At 42.0% G+C, this 21,858-nt stretch overlaps 1 protein-coding gene and 1 non-coding gene across 2 annotated transcripts in view; one reads left to right on the forward strand and one right to left on the reverse strand.

The window, feature by feature from the left end:
* The window catches only part of PRDM10 (PR/SET domain 10), a 107,803-nt gene that overhangs the window by 10,785 nt on the left and 75,160 nt on the right, over positions 1 to 21,858 (forward strand). The window lies entirely within an intron of this gene.
* Positions 2,489 to 2,598, reverse strand: LOC144225425 (U6 spliceosomal RNA). The gene has a single exon (XR_013333299.1). It is a non-coding gene; the product is annotated as a U6 spliceosomal RNA (small nuclear RNA).

The following is a 21,858-nucleotide window of genomic DNA, read 5'->3' on the forward strand; positions in this document are numbered from 1 at the left end:
CACTTGTAATACACTCTATGCTGTTGTACTGTAACTTTCTACTTGCCTTCAGATTCAATATTTTCACCTTGCTCTGTACTTTAAGAATTGTCCTCCATTAAAAAAGGAAGGAAGGGAGGGAGGGAAGAAGGGATGGAGCAGGGGGGGGTTGGGGGGGGCGCCTGGGTGGCTTAGTCGGTTAAGCGTCGACTCTCGCTTGGGTCGTGATCTCGCGGTTTGTGGGTTCGCGCCCCGCGTCGGGCTCTGTGCTGACTGCCAGCTCAGAGCCTGGAGCCTGTTTCGGAGTCTGTGACTCCCTCTCTCTCTGACCCTCCCCTGCTCACGCTGTCTCTCTCTCTCCTAGAAATAAATTTAAAAATATTAAAAAAAAAAAAAGGGATGGATGGGGAGAGAGAGAAAGAAAAATTGATGATCGATCCTGGCTTATAGAAGGTAATTGTGAATACTAGACCATGCTGGCCTCCTATAGTTAGTTTGATTAAGATGGAGGAAGTTGAAATTTGAAGAAGGTTGAGTTTTGATTATAAGTCTTAACTATACGCCAGGAAGATAGAGTTTTTATGAAGGCAAGAACTGCTTCACCATGTTTTCTGTCTGGGCTCACCATCTTGTTAATCAAATGCTGGTTTTTGACCATTCAGTGTTTTATGTTTAAATTTGCAAACAAGAGACTGAGGTTGAGAAGTGAAAATTTGAAAAGAAACATCAGGTGAGACCCACGTTAACCTGTTGTGGGGAGAGTGAGTTGGATATAAAGGGAATTACTTCAAACTAATATGTTTGCTTCTTAGTCCTGAGTCTATGCGGTGATCCCACCTATTTGAACAAAAGGCTGTGTATGTTTCAGGAGTTGAGGCAGCCTGAACAGGTAGTCACACTGTTCCCTCTTGTATTAAATACATGGTGTTAAATAAGGAAAATTGTGTTCTAGAATAATTTATTGCAACCAACTTTAATATGAAATTCTTTTTTTTTTTAGTTAAAACAACTTAAGGTACTTGAATTTGAAGAGACAGCTCAGCTCTGCCCCTGCTCGCTTTCGCTCTCTCTCAAAATAAATAAATAAATATTGAAAGAAGAGAGAGAAACAGCTTGATACTTAAGATTATGCCACTTTACATTATCCGGTATTTTATCCTAACAACTTGGGATTGTGATGGTTGAGTCACCGTGACTACCAAGAACCATCTGTATGGAAGGCTTTAGGGCTTCAGAACACCCATCTGCGGTCTCCTACTTACTTACTGCAATTGCTAATGCAACAGAAGAGCTTGAGATATTTGGGCCAGATAGCTTTCTGTGTCCAGGCGTGCCAAGGCACAGCTAGTATTTGTACCCCCTACCAGTTGTCTTGTGAAACAATGCTACTGTTTAAAAAGGGAGCTGGGGGTGGGGGGCCCCTGGGTGGCTCAGGCAATTAAGTGTCCAACATCGCTTAAGTCATGATCTCACAGATTGTGGGTTTGAGCCCTGCGTCTGGCTCTTTGCTGACAGCTCAGAGCCAGGAGCCTGCTTTGGATTCTGTGTCTCCCCCTCTCTCAGTCCCTTCCCCACTCTCACTGTATCCGTCTCTCTTTCAAAAATAAAACGGTAAAACATTTAAAATAAAATAAAAAGGGAGCTGGGGTAAAATGCTTCTAGCTATGTAAATCCACTATCCAAAGTTGAAAAACATGGATGCTCATTGTTACTTGATGAGTCATTTGTATCCATTTGTATCTATCATTCGGTCTTCAAATGTTCCTCATACATCCATATTTACCTTGGAATCTTTCTTCAAATATTCCTCATTAAGTGACAGAACAGATATGCTTGTTAGCAAGCGACGAAGGGAAGCTGGAAAATCAAATACCTGTGAGAGCAAGTGGTTGGCAAGGAAGACCACCTAAAGTAACAATTGCCTCAGCCTTTTCAGAATTCTAACATAAATACCACAGATATCTTAGGGAGGCTGGTAAGTTATATACTTCGAAGAAAAGTGTCAGGATTCTTGCTAAGTTTTTGTTTAATGAAGTGTTTTGCTTTGTTTTGTTTTTTAAGTGATGATTTTGAGCGCTGAAAGTTTGTGTATGAATGTCTATTAATAAGTCCCAGTAAGAATTTAGAGCTCTGATCTTTCTTTGCTTATTAAAGGCAGGTCTTGGCCTCATTATAATCAGTCTCTTGTATTACCTCTAGAGTGATTTTCCAAAAAGTGTTATTGCTATGATATAAGGTTTTTTTTTTCCTTGTTGTCCAAGTGTTAGCCAGAGTTGGCTGACATCAGAATCACCTGGGGACGTTTATTTATTTAGGTTTTTTGTTGTTGTTAATGTTTGTTTATTGTTGAGAGAGAGAGCGGGAACAGGGAGGAGCAGAGAGAGAAGGAGACACAGAATCCAAAGCAGGCTCCAGGAGGGGCTCAAACTCACAAACCATGAGATCATGACTTGAGCCGAAGTCAGACGCTTAATTGACTGAGCCACTCAGATGCCCCTATTTAGTTTTTAAAAATATGGAACACTTCAGGAATTTGAATGTCACCCTGACACAGGGGCCATGCTAACCTTCTCTACATCGGTCCAATTTTAGTATGTGTGCTGCCAAAGGGAACAGCACCTGGGGACATTGAAAAACAGTCCCCTGCAGTTCCCTCCTACCTCTGCTTTTGATTGAATCAAAATTCTCAGGGAAGTGAGTTCAGGGCTGGTTGAGTTGGTAGAGCATGTGACCCTTGATCTCAAGGTCATGAGTTCAAGCCCCATGTTGGGTTTAGAGCTTACTTAAAAAAAGAAAAATGTCTCAGGGGGTAAGTCTCTGGAATTTGTCTCTTTGCCTAGCTCCCTAGGTGATTCTGATAAAACCAGTTTATGAACTTTGGGAATTGTAATTATTTTACAGGCTTATCCTGTTCCAGACTTTTCTCTCTCAGTAGGCCCTGAGCATGCCCTCAATTCCTCTTAAGTCTGGAACTTTCTAAGCTGTTTATATACATATAAAATAATTACATACATATATATAAAACAATTACATAACATAAACATTATGTATATACGGACATGTCAAAGTTCTTGATGTTTATTGCCAAATTGCTTCCTAGAAGGTCTGCTTTGATTTAAATGCTCATCTTTTCCCCCCCTTTTTAAAAAAGTGGCTTTATTGACATCATTCATACACTGTACAATTCACTCATTTAAAGAGTACGGTTCAGGGCCTTTAGTATATTCATAGAGTTTTGCAACTGTCACCACAGTCAGTTTTGGAATATTTTCATAACTCCGAAAAGAAATTCCCTACCTTTTGGCCATGTCATCCTAATTCCCCATCTCTGGCATCTCTTCTGCTGCCTTTCTCTGTTCATTTGCCCATTCTGCATAATTCACACAAGTGAAATCATTTAACATTTGGTCCTTTGTGACTAGCTTCTTTGACTTAGCGGAGCACTTTGCACCTGGTCTTATCAGCTAGGCCATATCATAGTACTTTCCTTACTGGTGTCCACAAGTAATTCCATTTTTTTTTTAAGTTTATTTTGAAAAAGAGAGAGAGTACAAGCAGGGAAAGGGCAGAGAGAGAGGGAGACAGAGAATCCCAAGCAGGTTCTGTGCTGTCAGTGGAGAGCCCGATGTGGGGCTCGAACCCATGAACTGTGAGATCATGACCTGAGCCAGAAACCAAGAGCTGCGTGCTTAAACAACTGAGGCACATAGGCACCCCAGTTTAGTTTTTTTTTTTAGATTTTATTAATTTTTTTTTAATGTTTATGTTTGTGAGAGGGAGAGAGAGAAAGAGCATGAGCAGGGAAAGGGCAGAGAGACAGAGAGGGAGACAAAGAATCTGAAGCGGACTCCAGGCTCTGAGCTGTCAATAGAATGTCCAGTTTGGGTCTTGAACCCATGAACCGTAAGATCATGACCTGAGCTGAGGTCAGATGTGTGTCAACTGACTGAACCACTCAGGCACCCCTTGTTTTATTTATTTTTAATGTTTATTTATTTTGGGGGAGAGAGAGAGGAAGAGAGAGAAAGAGAACCCCAAACAGGCTGAGAGCTGACAGAGCAGCTCTCACGAATGAGGCTTTATCTCATGAACCATGAGATCATGTCCTGAGCCGAAATCAAGGGTCAGACACACTTAACCAACTGAGCCACCCAGGCACTCCATTTCTTCCATTTTTGATAAACACAGTCATAAGGAAGAGGAAATGTTTTCCACAGTCTCATACCTTTGGGATTGTCCTTACTTTCCTACTGACGCATCCAGCCAGGCCTTGAGGGATCAGATTCAGGGGAGAGGGGATGCATATGAAAATGAGCCCAGGCTTTCTCCACCTGCTTTTCCTCTTGGACCATTTTTTGGTTCTTGGGATGTATCAGGAGTCTGGGAAGCTGGTTGGAAGGGGCTTGCTGAGAAGTCTGAGAGGCAGAGAATCCAAAGAGCTTTAGGCAAGCCCTTGGGACTGGAGAGAGAGATCTGAGTTGAAGGCAGTCAGAACAGGAGGGCCACCATTTCAGAGGCAAAGAACACACGGAGAGGTGAGCCTGAGGCTAGCACCGGCTTTCCTCTGGAGGTATTCACTGCCAAGCTGTGCCGGCCAAGGGACTAATAAGCACAAAAGCAACTGAGTAGAAGAGCAGGGATTGCGGGTAGCCTCACATTTCTGGGGAGACAAGAACTGGAACTCGGGGCCCACCAAAGAGGAAGCTCCCTAGGTAACACTTCAAAGTCTGTTGCAACTCCTGGAAGGTCAAACCTAGGGGCAGACCCAATCTTCTAGTTTCACAGACCGCAGGCCAGCCTGGGGTCAGCTCCCTGGGACTCAGTACCCTGTTCTCCCGCAGCCTGCCAGGGGATGGGTGGATGGTGGAAGCAAGATGGTGGCCACCTGGGGGAGAGGACACCATGAGGCTTTCAGGCAGTGGTGGTGTTCTGTTCCTTGATCCACCACCTTTACTGTGTGACCATCCCTCAAGTCGGATGCTAATGACTCATGCTCTCTTCTGCAGGCCTGTGATACACTCTGCTGCTTTGAGGTTTGCACCTAAAATCTTATGAGAGAATAGCGGACTCCTGATAGACTCTCTTTGAAATTGCTTTCAGATTTTACCAGCCAACTAGCTATTCTTTGTAAAAGGAAGAGGCAAACATCAAGGTTTCTCATTCTTTAGCACTCACACTGAGTGGTGGTTCCTTTTGAACTCTCAAGGATTTTAATGTAGACTTGTCAGGCTAAGACCCCCAACAACACTCTTAGCCAAGGTTTTTCTTTTCTTTGAGGAGGGAGGAGGACACATTGCCTGGTGGGAAGATTTCTGCATGGGAAGTAGAAGGGCAAAGGAACGTAGAAATGGAGTCGGAAAAGAAGGCCAAGGTTACCATTTCAGTTCTGCCTGATACCGCTTGATACACTTCGTTCCTTGTTCTTGTCATCCTGTGTTTTCTAGTCTTTAAAAAAAAAAATTTTTTTTTTAAAACCTTAGTTCAGTTCTCTTCTGGTTACACAGTGTTGTTCTTGATGATGGCCAGAAACGAATTAGGAAAATGTCTTTAGGATATATTCTACACTCGTTTTTAGACTGTAACACATGAGCCTTGTAGTGTTAAAAGTGCTGTTTATTCTGCAATTTGTCTGCCATCATCTGCTCACTTATCCAATTTTGGAAGTTTTTTCCTGGAGGTTTTTTTTTTTTTTTTTTCCCCTGATGGCATAAAATTTTACTTGAAGGTGTACCTGGTTGGCTCAGTCTGTACAGCATGTGACTCTTGATCTCAGGGTGGTGAGTTCAAGCCGCATATTGGATCTGGAACCAACTTTAAAAAAAGATAAATAAAATAAAATTTTATTTGGAGGAGTTTTCCTGCAACCTTGAACTTTTCATTGTTTGCTGCACTCTTAACATTTATAACAAATGTTAAAAGTGAATGGCGTCAGTAAAAATACCTGGAGGAGCCCATTGTTATCATTCCTTCATTTTTTATCTTTACCCTTAGACCTCTCTGTTTATATGGAAGTATTCCAAATCCGTAATAGCTTACTTAAGAACACTTTTTACGTTTGGAAACTAGTCAAAGGTTTATTGTTACTACGTCTTAAATTTGTTGAGAGCTTTTATGAAAGTCTAGTTTCCTTCATTACTTTTTTCCGCTGCCCGTACCTCACTGGTTTCCCTGATTATTTACTTCCTCAGAAACCCTTAGTTCCTTAAGCATGTTTTCCCTAATTAATATTGTGTTTATTTTACTTCTGTGTGGAATTAAAAATAATATTTCAGTCCTGTGACTCCGCCCTCAAGCCTGGGTTTCCAATAGTCCTTTAGCTTGGGGCAGAGGGGCACAGTAGGGTGGGGCAAATGGAGGGAGCTCAGGCTGACCAGACCCACGACTGGGCAAATTATGCCACCTCTCTCGCAGTCATTTCCTGCTCTGCGAAATGGCGCACAATGTTGCCTTAGTCTTATCCCAGGGTTGAGGTCAAGAGCAAATCGATAGTGGCTGTCAGGGCACTTGGAACCTTGCTGGACAAGGTCGTAATATTGTTATTTTAAACGTCTCATTTCTAGTTTTTCTCAATGTTCGCAATTTGTTGTGAATTTTTAAAATTGGGAAACTTACGTGACAGCTTATTTAGACTTCCTCTTCTCAGCAAGAATGGAGAAATTGTGCTGAAATGTGTATAATTTTGTTATTTGCCCATCGCTACTTCCGCTACCATTTCCTGTTCATCCTTTAGAACAGGGTCCAGTAGGTTTTTTCTTTTCTTCTGAGTTCTAAAACAATTTTTCCCAGAAATCAGTTAAACGTAAAATCTCTCCTTGCCATTCCAAATGAGTGAACATAACAGAAGGCCTTTATTTTCACCTCCCTTGGCCTAATTTTTATAACTTTCAAATTTTATATTACACCTCAGTTGTGCAGTGGTTAACAGCTGTTCAGACCGCTTGTGTATGACTCTGTACTGTTGTTTTTAAATAACTTCATTGGGTTGTTGTGTCATTAAATTAATTCACAAATTGATAAGTGGTTGGGACGCCTGGGTGGCTCAGTCGGTTGAGTGTCTGACTTCAGCTCAGGTCATGATCTCGTGGTCCGTGGGTTCAGGCCCCACATCGGGCTCTGTGCTGACAGCCAGCTCAGAGCCTGGAGCCTGCTTCAGATTCTGTGTCTCCCTCTCTCTCTGATCCTCCCCTGCTCATGCTCTCTCTCTCTCTCTCAGAAATAAATAAAACATTAAAAATACATATAAAAAAACAAAAAAATTGATAAGTGGTCATTGCTTAGACCAGTGACTATCGTATGGAAGGCACTCCGTACACATGTCCTGTCCCCATACTTGGCCCTGTGCGCGCTGCCACCCCCGGGCCACACCCAGGGCACAGTGCCAGAACCGGAGGGCTTTGGTTAATAACGGTAGATGCTCGTGTGGCTGGCGGGATAGGGAGTTTCCCAAAGCTTGCATTAAAAAATGTGGTGTAAAACCCAAGATGAATCAGGTCAGGGGTCTGAGATCCAAGAAATAAATCTAGAACCAGAGCCAGGGAGTTTATGAGCTAGGAAACCAGGAGGTGAGGAAAAAAAAGAGCAGTTGAAATAGGTCCACAGGGTGGCCTGTGCTGACTGGGCCTTTAATAGGAAAGTGAACTGGACTGGTCTTCCTTTGTACCCTCTCATCCATCTATCTCCTTTACCCTGCTCCCCCTAAAACGAAAGTCTTTGAGGTCTCTCTTGTCAGAGAGGTCTTTATACCAAAGAAGTGGGAATAATGAGACGAAGATTAGACAGGACATTGGCAACAAGAGCAGTCACTTCTATTTATCGTTCACCTACTGTGTGCCAGACACTTAGTGGGCACTTTCTATGGGAGCTATCCTGCTACAAGAAAAGAACAGCTAATTGGCTGTCAGGAATCCCAGATACAGGTGTGTTGGAGGTCAGCCCCTTTGACCTGAGCTGGGAATGACTGCAGTGGTGACCTCAGGAGCGCAGGTTCCGTCTGGCTGGGCAGAGGCCATTGGACGGCAGGGTTCACCTGGGATGGGAGGGTTAGGGGACCCAAGTGACCATGGTGTTGCTTTATGGTCCTGATGTACAAGGGACCAGTGGAATCCCATGACCAACATGGTGGAGGTGGCTCACCATTACCACTGCAACAGTCTATGGTGTATTTTTATTTTAATTTGTTTTTGTGGTAAAATATACATAAGATAAAAATCTGCTGTTTACACATTTTTAAGCGTACAGTTCAGTGGCGGTGAGTACATTTATGGTGTTGAAGAACTGTCACCATTATTCCCTTTCAGGACTTTTTCAACACCCCACACAGATATTTTACCCATTAAACAATAACCCGCCCAGGACTGGTGACCTCTATTCTTCTTTCTGTCTCGATGTATTTGACTACTCCGGGTACCTTGCCTAAGTGGCATCCTGCAGTATGTGTCCTTTTGTGCCTGGCTTATTTCACTTACCATATGGCTTTAATTTTTTTATTTTTTAAGTTTTTATGTAAGTAATCTCTACCCCTGACGTGGGGCTTGAACTCATGACCCTGACACACCGCTATCAAGATTTTCATGCACCTCCCACTGTACCAGCCAGGTGCCCCCTTAGCATATTGTTTCTAAGGTTCATCCGCCTTGTAGCCATCTGTTAAAATTTCCTTCCTTTTTAGGGGCGCCCGGGTGGCTTAGTCGGTTAAGCGTCCGACTTTCGCTCAGGTCATGATCTCGCGGTTCGTGGGTTCGAGCCCCGCGTTGGGCTCTTTGCTGGCTGCCAGCTCGGAGCCTGGAGCCTGTTTCAGTCTGTGACTCCCTCTCTCTCTGACCCTCCCCTGCTCACGCTGTCTCTCTCTCCTAGAAATAAATAAAAAGCATTAAAAAAAAAATTAAAAAAAAAAAATTTCCTTCCTTTTTAAAGCTGGATAATATTTCATTATATGTATAAACCACATTGTGTTTATCTTTTCATCGGTTGGTGGCACCTATGGCATTTTTAAGAGCAGTGTTCTGGGCACTTTATCAGGGTCCCATTTATTCCCAAAAGGTCGCTGTACTTCGTAGTCCCAAGACTGGTAGGAGCCTAACAGGTGTCTCCTCCCCCAAACCTGACTAACTGTTGGGTGTCTTTTACCTCAAAAATCTCTATCATGGCAATAATCTCATGTTCTGCTTTCACTTCTAATTCTTGTCCAGTTAGCTCAGAACAATCAGATTCACTTTTTTTCTTTGACTTTTCTCTCCCTTCTCCTGCCCCACTCCCCTGGCCAATTTTGCTTGTTTAGTTAATTTCTTTCTCAGACTTGTCTCTACCCCGATTCTGTTTATTCCTCTGTCTTCCTGCCTCCTTTCCTCCCAGTCTTACTTCTCTCTTCTGGAATACTTGTGTCTCCTTCTGTTTCTTTGTTGCTTTCCTTTCTTCTTCTTTTCTTGCCTTACTTATTCGCTTCTGTCTTTCAACTAGTTAATTTCTTCTTGCTCTACCATTTTTAATTTATGGCTCAGAATTGACCCTAATGATTATATTTTTCATTTAACATGTAAAGTGCTGACTATATTCTAGTGTTCTACACGCTTTGCAGATATTAACTCACTTAATCCTCTTTACACCTCTGTGAAGTAGATCCTGTTCTTGTTTCTGTGTTATATACGATGCCATGGAGCCCCAGAGATGTTAGGTAATTTGTGCAAGGTCAACCGTTGGTGAGGGGTGGAGCCAGAATTGGAATTCAGGAGTGTGGTTCTAGCTTATGGGCCTGACTCACTTCACTGCAATGAATGCTGTTCCCTAGCTCAAGGGTAGAGGGATTTTGTAGTGCATCAAATTAAACATAAAAAAATGCTTGTTCCACCAAGCTCTAAATGTTTACAAGTGCCATATCCAGAAGTCTCATTGTACCGAGGGTGCAGGGGTGCAAGAGCACCTGGCCCTGGGGTCCCAAACAGGTCCCACTGCTCACAGCTGTCAGATTCCAAAGGCAGAGAGAGGAGTGGTGGGGAAACAAGAAAGGAATTTATTTCAGCGAGGCCAACACTAGGAAGATAGACCAGCAGACTGTCTCTAAAGTGCCAAAAATAGTTCCAGGTTTATATGTGGAAAATGTGGGGCAGAGGTGAGTAGGCATGTGCAGGTGGGCAGGAAAGGTCAGGTCGATCATTGTCTTGGGGTCAGTCACATAGAGTCTTGTGTCTTGCTGGCTCAGGGCAGTCATTATTGCTCAAGGGGGCAGTTTCGTTTCCATCAGGGAATCTGAGTCTTCCATCCGCTAGAAAAAAGAGCCCAACTAGAAAGTTTAAGGTCAGAATGAAGGCAAAGTCCTTTTTCATCGTCTTATATCTTCACAGGAGTCTACCTTTTATCTAATACTATTTGAACCTGTATTTTTTTCAAGTACCATGATTTTTAAAAAATCATTTCATCTTAATTATAGAGCTGAAAAGCATTTTGATGAACTTATTTTATAAAGAGGTAACTGATTTTCCTTAATACATTTAGTTTTGTTTTCTAGCTTTGTTTAATCAGTGACATCTGACATCACAACAGATGATTCCTTAAATTTTTATTTCAGCTAAATTTATTGTACTTCAATTAAGTTATTAGTAAATGAACTTTTTTTATTATCAGGGAATCAAAATACAGTGTGTAACATAACTTTAAAGGAAATATATAAAGCATTATCCATCAATTTATCTTTTTATTTAAAAAATTTTTTTAAATATTTATTTTCGAGAGAGAGAGACAGAGCATGAGTGGAGGAAGGCAGAGAGAGAAAGGGAGACACAAACCCAAAGCAGGCTTCAGGCTCGAAGCGGTCAGCACAGAGCCCGATGGGGGACTTGAATCCACACACCGTGAGATCTTGGCCTGGGCCAAAGTCAGACGCTTAATTGACTGAGCCACTCAGGCGCCCCTTCAACAATTTAAATTATCAGCATTTGGAGTGTAACCCACATCTAAGTTGCTTTTCTGAGAAGCAACTCCTCTTTATTGGGAAGGTTTCTCTAACTGGGGAGTCAAGGACAATAAGCTTAAAGGAAAAAAAAGGAAAGCTAAGATAAACAGCTTTAGACAGTATAAGAAATCTCTGCCTGAAGCATCTTCTGAATCTTTTCCACAGTCAGTCCAGTGGGGAGGGGGGAGGGGGTGGAGGGGGTGAGAGCCCTCAAAGTCACAGCCTCTGGTTTTTGTGCTCTTTATTTGCTGTGTGACTTGAAGTGATTCACTTAATCTCTCTGGTTTTTCAGTTTGTCATCTATAACATAGAAGTTGCTCCAGATGAGTGGTTCTCAAACTATCTCCCAGGCCCCCACTGCCCTGACACTAATGTTCTACAGCTGTACCAAGGCGTTTTTTCATTTAAATAAAAATAAAGGATAGAATTTTCTTAATTTTGAGTTTTTACCACATGAAATTTCATTAACCCTTTGTTGCTATTTCTGTCAGTCATCTTAGCCAGCATCAGGAGGTTAAAAAAAAAAAAAAAAGTGACAAAAAGAAAATAAATAGTGGAAAACTTGGGAATCCTAGTTCTGCTTAATTTGATAGGTTTTTATTTATTTATTTTGAGAGAGAGAGAGAGAAAGAGAGAATCTTAAGCAGGCTTCATGCTCAGCACAGAGCCTGACATGGGCTCTATCCCATGATCCTGGGATTATGACCTGAACCAAAATCAAGAGTTGGACACTCAACTGACTGAGCCACCTAGATGCTCCTATTTGATAGTTTTTGAAAAAATTATAAAGCAAGGTTAGATGTGGTTTTTTTGTAGTTTACATAATGGAGTTATTTGTGCTGGAATCATAACATAGGCAAAGTGTTCTTAGTTTATGGGATGATCAGCAGCAGGATCGCTTAGGCTCATATTGCTGCTCTCCTACTTACTCACTAGCTCGGTTGCCTGGACAAGGCATTTAACCTCTTTCTTTCTCAGTCCCTCACCTATAAAGTGGAGATAATAACATACCTACTTCATAGTTATTGTGATGATTAATGAGTCAGTGCATATTAAGATACTTAGAACATGCCTGGCACATAGTAAGTACTTTACAAATGTTAGCTATTGTTATTCTGTGATACTGACAAACGTATTAATATTTAATGGTAGTCAGCAAAGAACATTGATTTCCTGGGCGCTCTCTTCTAAACATATTTGAGGGCCAAGGGCCTGGAATTTCTCTTCTTGTTCTGAAATTCTGTTGTTCTGTGTCAGAGAATTGGATTCCTATAACCTTCTTGCTCCCTTTTTATAACTTAGTGCCTTACTGAACATGTTTTTTCTCTATACATAGAGTGAACTCACTTTTTTCATTTATCAAGTGGAATCTAATCTTTTTTTTTAACAATTTTTTTTAATGTTTCATTTATTTCTGAGAGAGAGAGAGACAGCATGAGCAGGGGAAGGTCAGAGAAAGAGGGAGACACAGAATCTGAAGCAGGGTCCAGGCTCTGAGCTGGCAGTCAGCACAGAGCCCGATGTGGGACTTGAACCCACGAACCATGAGATCATGACCTGAGCCAAAGTCGGACACTTAACCGACTGAGCCACCCAGGCGCCCCAAGTGGAATCTAATCTTAAATAGGGCTTCAGAAGGGTTTCCTTTCTGTTTCTTGACATAAAGGTGTTTTTATATTATTATATATCTTACTTACAATTGTTATTTATCATTAATCCCTAATATACTTCCTTCTTTGTCCTTAAGGATGAAGAATCTGAAGCTCAGAGAGAATAAACAAATTGTCAAAAGCTCTAAGTGGCAGATCTACGATTCTAAGCCAGGCTATCTGACTCCAAAGCCTGCTCCATGAGAAGTATGGCAAATCCAAATTCCTATTCCAGTGGCTGTAGTGTTTATGGGAACTAATTTAAAGCATGCTTAAGCAGCACTCCTTTAAATGGAGACTAATTTCTATGTGAATATTCTTTTTGTAATGTTTATTTATTTTTGAGAGAGAGTTAGGGGAAGGGCAGAGAGAGAAGGGGACAGAGGATTCAAAGCAGGATCCACACTGACAGCAGTGAGCCCGATGCGAGGCTCGAACTCATGAACTGGAGATCATGACCTGAGCCAAAGTTGGATGCTCAACCGACTGAGCCACCCAGGTGCCCCTCTCTGTGACCATTCTTGAGGGTTGCTCTTTTTATACTTGGGTCAGTGGAAGCCACCGTATGACATATAACATATGACAATAAGCAGTTGCTTGTGTATCAGGCCAGAGAGCCTCTGGGCCCAGCCACATCTGACTTGCCCGAGAAGAATCTCCTGTCTTTGCACACTTTTGGCCTAGGCCTGAGGGGAGGCAGCTAGCCAGTCTCCTGCCTGGCCTGAGATGTCTCTGCCACCACCCCGCCGCTGGCAGCCCCGGGCTGGCTGCTGTGCTTCTGCACAGCAGTGATGACCGGTACAGCGTGGGCAGCGGGGGCTCAGGGGAATATTGGGGCAAGATCTACAGAAACATTGTGCCGCCTCCTCCCTTTCTGTGGTGACTGGCCCCCTTCTGTTCTCCCTTATGAGCCCATCCACAGCTCCCTCCCCAGATTGGAACTCCACCTCCTCCATTTGCTTTCTCACACTTTTTATGTTCATTTTGCAAATCTGTCAGTCTCTCTCTAGCTTCTTTCTGTGGTGTGCCTAGTGTTGGATTTCAGGGAGGGAGCTAGCAGTTTGTGATAATGAGTCAGTTTGTAATGAGCCAGGAAAGTTAATTTGTAAGTGCACTGTCTGGAATGTGGGACAGCTCTTTCCATATAAGTAATGATGGCATATAAGGTGCCAGGCCAATACAGAAACCTCTGTTGAATTCTTAATGTTTCTGTTTTAATAATGTACCAATAATCCTATGGAATTTACTCTCTGTGTATAACAACATTTTATTTTTATTTTTTATTTTAAAAAATGTTTATTTTTGAGAGAGAGAAAGAGAGAGCATGCATGTGGTGGGGATGGGGGGAAGAGCAGAGAGAGAGAGAGACTCCCAAGCAGGATCCGAGCTGTCAGCACAGAGCCTGATTCAGGGCTTGATCCTGTGAACCATGAGATCATGACCTCAGCCGAAATGAAGAGTGGGACACTCAACCCACTGAACCACCCAGGTGCCCCCATCACTATGTATAACAACACTAAAAAAATTTTTAAATATTTTTTTTTATTTATTTGGGAGCAACAAAGTACATGCGCAAGTGGGGGAGAGCCAGCAAATGAGGGAGAAGGAGAGAATCCCAAGCAGACCCCACGCATCAGCACAGAGCCTGATGTGGAGCTCTATCCCATGAACCATGACATCATGACCTGAGCTGAGATCAAGAGTCAGACACTAAACTGACTGAGCCACCCAGGTGCCCCTATATAACAACATTTTAAAGCGAAATTGTGTTCATGGTTCAACCCTTATCTTAGGTACACATCTTCCTTTGAGGCAGACCTAGGCCTTGTGTAACACCTCTACGTGCAGGTGATGAAGTGAGAGTCTCTAAGTCCTGGGCGGTTCTAGAGTAGTGGCTTCATTTAGCATGCTAGGCCCAGTGGTGGTGGGAACCAGGCTGCTGGATGGCGGGGGTATGGCTCAGGGGTGAATGGCAGGATGGAGACTCTAGGAGGTAGGAGGGGGGCAGGCGTTTGAGGAGGCTGGGCCCGCTAACAGGCTCCTGTGGCCTGTTTAGACCCAACCTGATCAGTGAACTGGCTGGAACAGCAGGCATGTATCTTGCCTTCTTCCTTCCCCTTACTCTTCAGCGTGGTCAGTCTTCCCATGTGAGGATTATGTGGGATGAGCTGGGAATTGGGCTGCCTGTTTCCTCCACCAGACTGTGAGTTCCATAGGAGCAGGGATTTTGCTCACCTTTTTATGTGTTTGATGTTCACAAGCATGAAAAAAATATTGCTACCATTTCTTGAACGTTCATCATTATGCTATGTGATCCCAAGTGTTACCATGTTTTATTGAATCTAAGATGTCTATGGTAAGATACATAATTGCTTTATGTATTGTTACAAAAGAAAAGGCTTTGCCAATTAAACTCTGATACAAGTGCTTTTGCCACTTAGAATTTTTATTATATACTTATTGAAAGAGCTCTTATAGATTTATTTAGACATAGATTTTTATCACATTGCTCTTATGCACACATAAAAGGGAAAATGTAAGTGAAGTAAATTGATTAAGGTATTCGCCCAATTTTATCACTTCCAGAGTCTGACTCTTCAGAATCACTTTTGACTCAGAGTCGTTGATGTATCTCTGTGTCATCAAGAGTGTTGGTGATGCAGTATTTCTTAAAAGAGGGCATACTGCTATCTCCGGGAGTCTCCTCCAGGCAGCTAGCACCCATTCTGGGAGTTCTACTCCTGGTGTTTTTTCACTCGACCTGTGGCAGGCCAGTGTTCCCTGTATCTCAGTAATAATAGTGCATATTATCCCCATCACTGTCTTCCCAGGTCCTATAGGTTGGTTGTTAAGGTTATATTCCCAGTGATGAATATTTGCTTCCCTAATCAGATTTATGCTCAGCTGCTGTTCCCCTTTTTAATGCCAAATTACAGTGTAATCTTTTTGAAGACATTTAAAATGGCAGTTAGACTCAGGGTGTCCAGTGCTGACAACATCATGACTCAGTGAAGCGAGGATAGAACTAATGAATGGCTGTGAGCAAGGTCACACACAAGGAGGCAGTGGCATCCACATCCTGACTGCCACCTGGAAGATAAGTGACCATAGGACACCACAGTTGTAAAATGGATTCAGAAATGTTAAAACGGGGAAAAAAATGCATTATAGGCTTGCCAAAATACAGACTGTTAATTCCAACAACAACCGTGCTGGGCAGACCATTTGGATTTTTAGATGAGAAGACTAGGAATCAGTGTGTGGCTTACTAACATCAGATTTGGGAGAGGAGAACCCAGATTGGTCTGATTATAAAGCTCCTACTTCTTTTTTTTTTTTTTTAACGTTTATTTATTTTTGAGGGACAGAGAGACAGAGCATGAGCAGGGGAAGGGCAGAGAGAGGAGACACAGAATCCAAAGCAGGCTTCAGGCTCTGAGCTAGCTGTCAGCACAGAGCCGTACGTGGGGCTCAAACTCATGAACTGCGAGATCATGACCTGAGCCGAAGTTGGCCACTTAACCGACTGAGCCACCCAGGCGCCCCTAAAGCTCATACTTTCAACTATACAACATTATTTAAGAAAAAGTAACTAGACTAGAAGCTTTGAGGAGGCAAGGATCTTTTTATTTGTTTGTTTGTTTTAATGTTTATTTTTATTTTTGAAAGACAGAGACAGAGCACAAGCAGGGGAAGGGCCGAGAGAGAGTGAGACACAGAATCTGAAGCAGGCTCCAGGCTCTGAGCTGTCAGCAGACAGTCTGATGCATGGCTCGAATTCACAAACCACAAGATCATAACCTGAACTGAAGTCTGATGCTTAACCGACTGAGCCACCCAGGTGTTCATGTTTTTGTTTTTGATACACTGATGTTTCTTCTTTTTCTTCTTCTTTTTTTCAATGCTTATTTATCCCTGAGAGAGAGAGAGAGAGAGAGAGAATGTGTGTGACTGGAAGAGGCTCAGAGAGAGAGGGAGACACAGAATCCCAAGCAAGCTCCGCAGAGAGCCTGATGTGGGGCTGAAGCCATGAACTGTAAGACTGTGACCTGAGCCAAAACCGAGAGTTGGATGCCCAACCGATTGAGCCATCTAGGCATCCCTGATGCTTTTTAAGGACCCAGAATAGTACCTGGCATATACTAGGTACTTAATAAATAGCTGTTGAATAAAATCCTTAGAGGATAGAGATGCAGTCATGTCCTATTTTCCTGGAAATGAAGTCTGTAACATTTTGGACAATGGATAAAATCAGGGAAGATGGGTGACAGTTTTCTAGACAAAGTGTGTAGTTCACCAGTTCTTTCAGATCCTAGAAGTACAACGGTCAGGAGTGGAAGTTTCTAGCTAGGAGCCTGTCAGCACCAGCCTGCTGGACAGCACTAAAGTAGTTCCTGGACTCTTCCTCCCCATCTCAGATAAATCAAGATCAACAAGTGGGGCACCTAGACTCTTGATCTTGAACATGAGTTTGAACCCCATGTTGGGTGAAGAGCCTACTTAAAGAATAAAATAAAATATTTTTAAAAAAGTCAACGGGACTCCATGAATTGTGCAGTTAAAAATAAATTTAAAAGGAGGGGCACCTGGATGGCTCAATTCATTGAGTGTTGGACTCTTGATTTCAGCCTACGTCTTGATCCCTGGGTCATGGGATTGAGCCCTGTTTTGGGCTCTTCACTGAGAGTGGAAACTGCTTAAATTCTCTCACTGTCCCTTTTCCCCTGCTTGCATGGGCTCTCTCTCTCTCAAAAAATAATAAATAACAAATAAATAAAATATTAAAAAATACAGTTTTAAAAATAAAAAAGGAAAACAAACCTGACAAGCCTTACTATTAAGGAAATTTCTATATAGGGGATTGGTTATTTGATCAATTTCTGGGTTTAAAAAAATACATGAAATGTTTTGAAAATTCTGATGCTCTTATAGCTCATCTATAAAATATAAAAGTTCACATATTTGAGCACTCCTATGTGCTAGATCTTGTGCCTAGAATTGTTCCATGTATCATGTAATCCTCATAATAACTCTAGGAGGCAGTTACTGTCTTCATTTCACATATGATGATATTGAGGGCAGACAGTAAGTGATTTGGCCAAGGTTATATATACTTGTGAGCAGTTGAGCTGGTCTGGGAGCCAGGATATCCAATTGGGATTCTGTGGATTTTCTTCTGCACTCTGCTGCATCCCCCCTAAGCTATTTTTTTAAGTTTTTATTTATTTACTTGAAAGAGAGAGACAGATGGTGTGAGCACAGAAGGGGCAGAGAGAAAGGGATAGAGAATCCCAAGCAGGCCCTGCACTGCCAGCGCAGAGCCCAGTAAAGGGTTTGAACTCACAAATTGTGGGATCATGACCTGAGCAGAAACCAAGAGTCAGATGCTTAACTGAGTCACCCAGTCGCCCCATTCCTTAAGCTTAAGGCAGGACTAGACTTTAGAAACCACTTTACACTCTCATTTTACAATGGAGACACTGATGGCTAAAGGATATAAAGTGACTTATTTAGTAGTGGAGTTATATCTAGAATTTAGGTGTTTGGTTTTTTTTTAAAGATTTTATTTAAAAAGTTTTGTTAAATGTCTATTTTTGAGAGAGAGAGAGAGAGAGAGAAAGAGAAAGGGAAAGAGAGAAAGAACATGAACAGGGGAGGGACAGAGAGAGAGGGGGAGACACAGAATCAGAAGCAGGCTCCAAGCTGTCAGCACAGAGCCCAACTCACGAACTGTGAGATCATGACATGAGCTAAAGTCAGACACTTAACCAACTGAGCCACCCAGGCGCCCCTAAAGATTTTATTTTTATTTATTTATTTTTTTTAAAATTTTTTTTTTTATTTTTTTTTATTTTTTTTATTTCTAGGAGAGAGAGAGACAGCGTGAGCAGGGAAGGGTCAGAGAGAGAGGGAGTCACAGACTGAAACAGCCTCCAGGCTCTGAGCTGGCAGTCAGCACAGAGCCCGACGCGGGGCTCGAACCCACAAACCGCGAGATCATGACCTAAGCGAAAGTCGGACGCTTAACCGACTAAGCCACCCAGGCGCCCCTAAAGATTTTATTTTTAAATAATCTCTTTACCCAGTGTGGAGCTTGAACCCATAGCCCTGCGATCAAGAGTCACATACTTTACTGACTGAGCCAGTCAGGCACCCTTTAGAATTTAGTTTTCTTGAACAATTTATTAAACAATAAATAATTGCGGAATGTCACACTGGTGTTTTAAGTAGTTTCATAGCTACAGAAGCTGGATAGGTTTTATAACTATATTTTAAAGAACAAGAGGTATACTGTGGACTGCTTTGGATTCCAGATACTTTCTGAATTAGTTTTCACCCTCTTGGGTTCCTTTATTTGCTAATGGTATTCTAAAATTATTGGGAACTGCGACTGTGAGCAGTATTTCACATCCTCGTTGCTAAATTTTACTGGCAAGCTTTCCTACATGTAGATTAACTATTGCGTTGTTTAGCTCCACATCTGCTAAGTAGTTCATTTTTTTCTTCCCTGTATCCTTGCCTTGTGTAGCTTTTTAGTGTTTTATGACTTGCAATGTCTTCTCCCTTATTTGGGTAAGATTAGAAACAAGATGTTTCAGTCTGGGGCAAATGTCCTTTCCTGTTTTGTTTACCTGCTCCTGTCCTTCCTTCAGGTGCTGCCTTCTCTGAGGCCCTCCTTGAGCACCCATTTAGGACCAGGTGTCCTGTTTGCCCCCAGCACACTGCGATAGCTTTAAATACTCCATACAGATTATTGGGTACCTGACACATGGCCGATCTGGTGTTCGTCTCGGGAGCACACACATACTTTGGCCTATAGGAACCTAACAGTTGAAATGGAGAGCTAGACCATTTGACAGAAACATGAACGAATACCTTTTTTTTTCATTTCATTTTTTATTTATTTATTTATTTTAGTGTTTTTATTTATTTCTAGGAGAGAGAGAGAGACAGCATGAGCAGGGGAGGGTCAGAGAGAGAGGGAGTCACAGACTGAAACAGGCTCCAGGCTCCGAGCTGGCAGTCAGCACAGAGCCCAACGCGGGGCTCGAACCCACGAACCGCGAGATCATGACCTAAGCGAAAGTCGGACGCTTAACTGACTAAGCCACCCAGGCGCCCCCTTTTTTTTTCATTTTAAAGCTAATGTGTGAGTGTTCTATAGCAGGCATTGTGCTAATAAGCACTTCACGTTTATTATTTCATGTCATTCTCTCAATAACCTTGTGATCCCCATTTTACAGAGAAGGAAGGGGAATTTAGAGAACTTCTGTTCTGTGTGAGGTTAGTTACGTTTCAGAATTGCTACCCAAATCCAGGTCCAGAGCCCAAGCTCTTAACCACTGTGTTCCTGTGCTGATGGCTGCCTCTGCACAGGTCAGAGGGGTGTTCCCTGTGTGTCCCTCCTGCCCACACGCACTAGGCGCAGGGAGATGTGTGCCACTGTTGGAGTTTGAAAACTAATAATGACTTACAAGTCAGATGGCCGCTCTAAGTGATTCAGCTTCTTCCGTCAGAGACTTCAAAGGAATTCAAGATCCTAACAACTGCAGAACAATGTCCAAGTTATTTATCACAGTGTTGTAATAGTAAAAGATTAAAAATACAAAATGTTGATCAACAGGAGATTGATTAAATAAATTAGGATGTATTTCTACAATGAAATGATGCAGCTGTGCTAAAGAATGAGGAAATGACATAGATGTGGGTCAATATAAAAGGTCCGCTATTATAAACATCATTTAGAAAAAATGTTATTTTATATAGAATCAAGAGTATGCTGTCATTTGTGGTGGGAGAGGCAGAGAGTATGTACGTATGTATGTATGCAAGCCTTGCGTCCAATGTGGGGCTTGAACTTACAACCCAAGGATCAAGAATCACGTGCTCTACTGACTGAACCATGAGGTGCCCCTGTAGTTTTGCTTATGTATGCATAAAATATCTGTGGAAGGATAGACAAGAGATTGGTAATATAGGTTACTTCTGAAGAGTGATTAAGGGATTCCAGGTAGGGAGATTGTCTGCTGTATACCTTTTTGTGTGTCTTGATTTGAATTTCAAATAATAAGCACCTTTCTAGAAATGAAAACAAATACAGAAAGGCATTCAAGGCTGTATATGTTTCATGAATGTGTGGGATAAGCCTGCCTTAGCCCTTGCCCTGGCCCAGTGCCTGGCACAGTATGCACTTGAGTATTTGTACAGTCAATGAACCATGTTGAAAAAAATATCTCAAATTCCTGTATAGGAAGGGTACATCATCTCTTTTGTGGTATGCCTGCTAAAAATACAAAGCCTGGATCTAACCATGGAGAAACGTCAGACAAACTGAAATTGAGGAACAGTCTGAGAAATAAATGGCCTGTGCATTTCAAAGATGTCAAGGTCATGGATGGCTAAGAAAGACTAGGGGAGTGTTCCAGATCAGAGGAGATGGAAGGATATGAGAACTGAATGCACTTTGTACAATGCCAGATTGGATCCAGGGCCAGAAAAGAGGTTTCTTTCTCTATAAAGGACATTAATTAGACAGACAATTAGCAAAATACGAATAAGGTCTGTAAATTAGGTAATAGCACTGTTTCATTGTATCTTCCTGGTTTTGATAATAGTACCATGAGAAAATGTCCCATTTATGGCACTTACGATTTTAGTAGTAAAGCGGCACGCGTCTGCAACTTATTCTCAAATAGTTCAGGTAAAAAGCAAAAGAGGGAGAGAGAGAGAAAGAGAAAGAATGGTATAGTAAATGTAGTTAAATGTTAACATTTGGTGAATCTGAGTGAAGAAATACAGGTATTCTTTCTGCCATTCTGTCAAACTATTGAAAAAAAATATTTCCTATATGGAACATTTTGTGATTTTTGTAATACTGAGCCTTTTATATACTCTTGTACAATTTTATGGTTTTCTTCATGTAGATCTTTATATTTTTGGTAATATTTAGTCCTAGATTTCTTATTATATTTGTTCCTTAAAAAACTAACAGGTGGGGTGTCTGGGTGGCTCAGTCGGTTAGATGTCTGATTCTTGGTTTTGGTTCAAGTCATGATCTCATGATTCGTAGGATTGAGCCCCATGTTGGGCTCTGTGCCGACAGCATGGATCCTGCTTGGGATTCTCCTTCCCCCTCTCTCTGTCCCTCCTGTGCTCACACATTCTCTCTCTTAAAATAAATAAATAAACTTAAAAAAAAAAATAACAGCTTTGTTGATCTATTAAGTCACATACGATATAGCTTGCCCTGAATGTCTTTTTATATATACTTAAATGGCACTGCTA

Source organism: Crocuta crocuta, unplaced genomic scaffold, assembly GCF_008692635.1.
Source record: "Crocuta crocuta isolate KB4526 unplaced genomic scaffold, BGI_CrCroc_1.0 scaffold172, whole genome shotgun sequence".
Taxonomy (NCBI): Eukaryota; Metazoa; Chordata; class Mammalia; order Carnivora; family Hyaenidae; genus Crocuta; species Crocuta crocuta.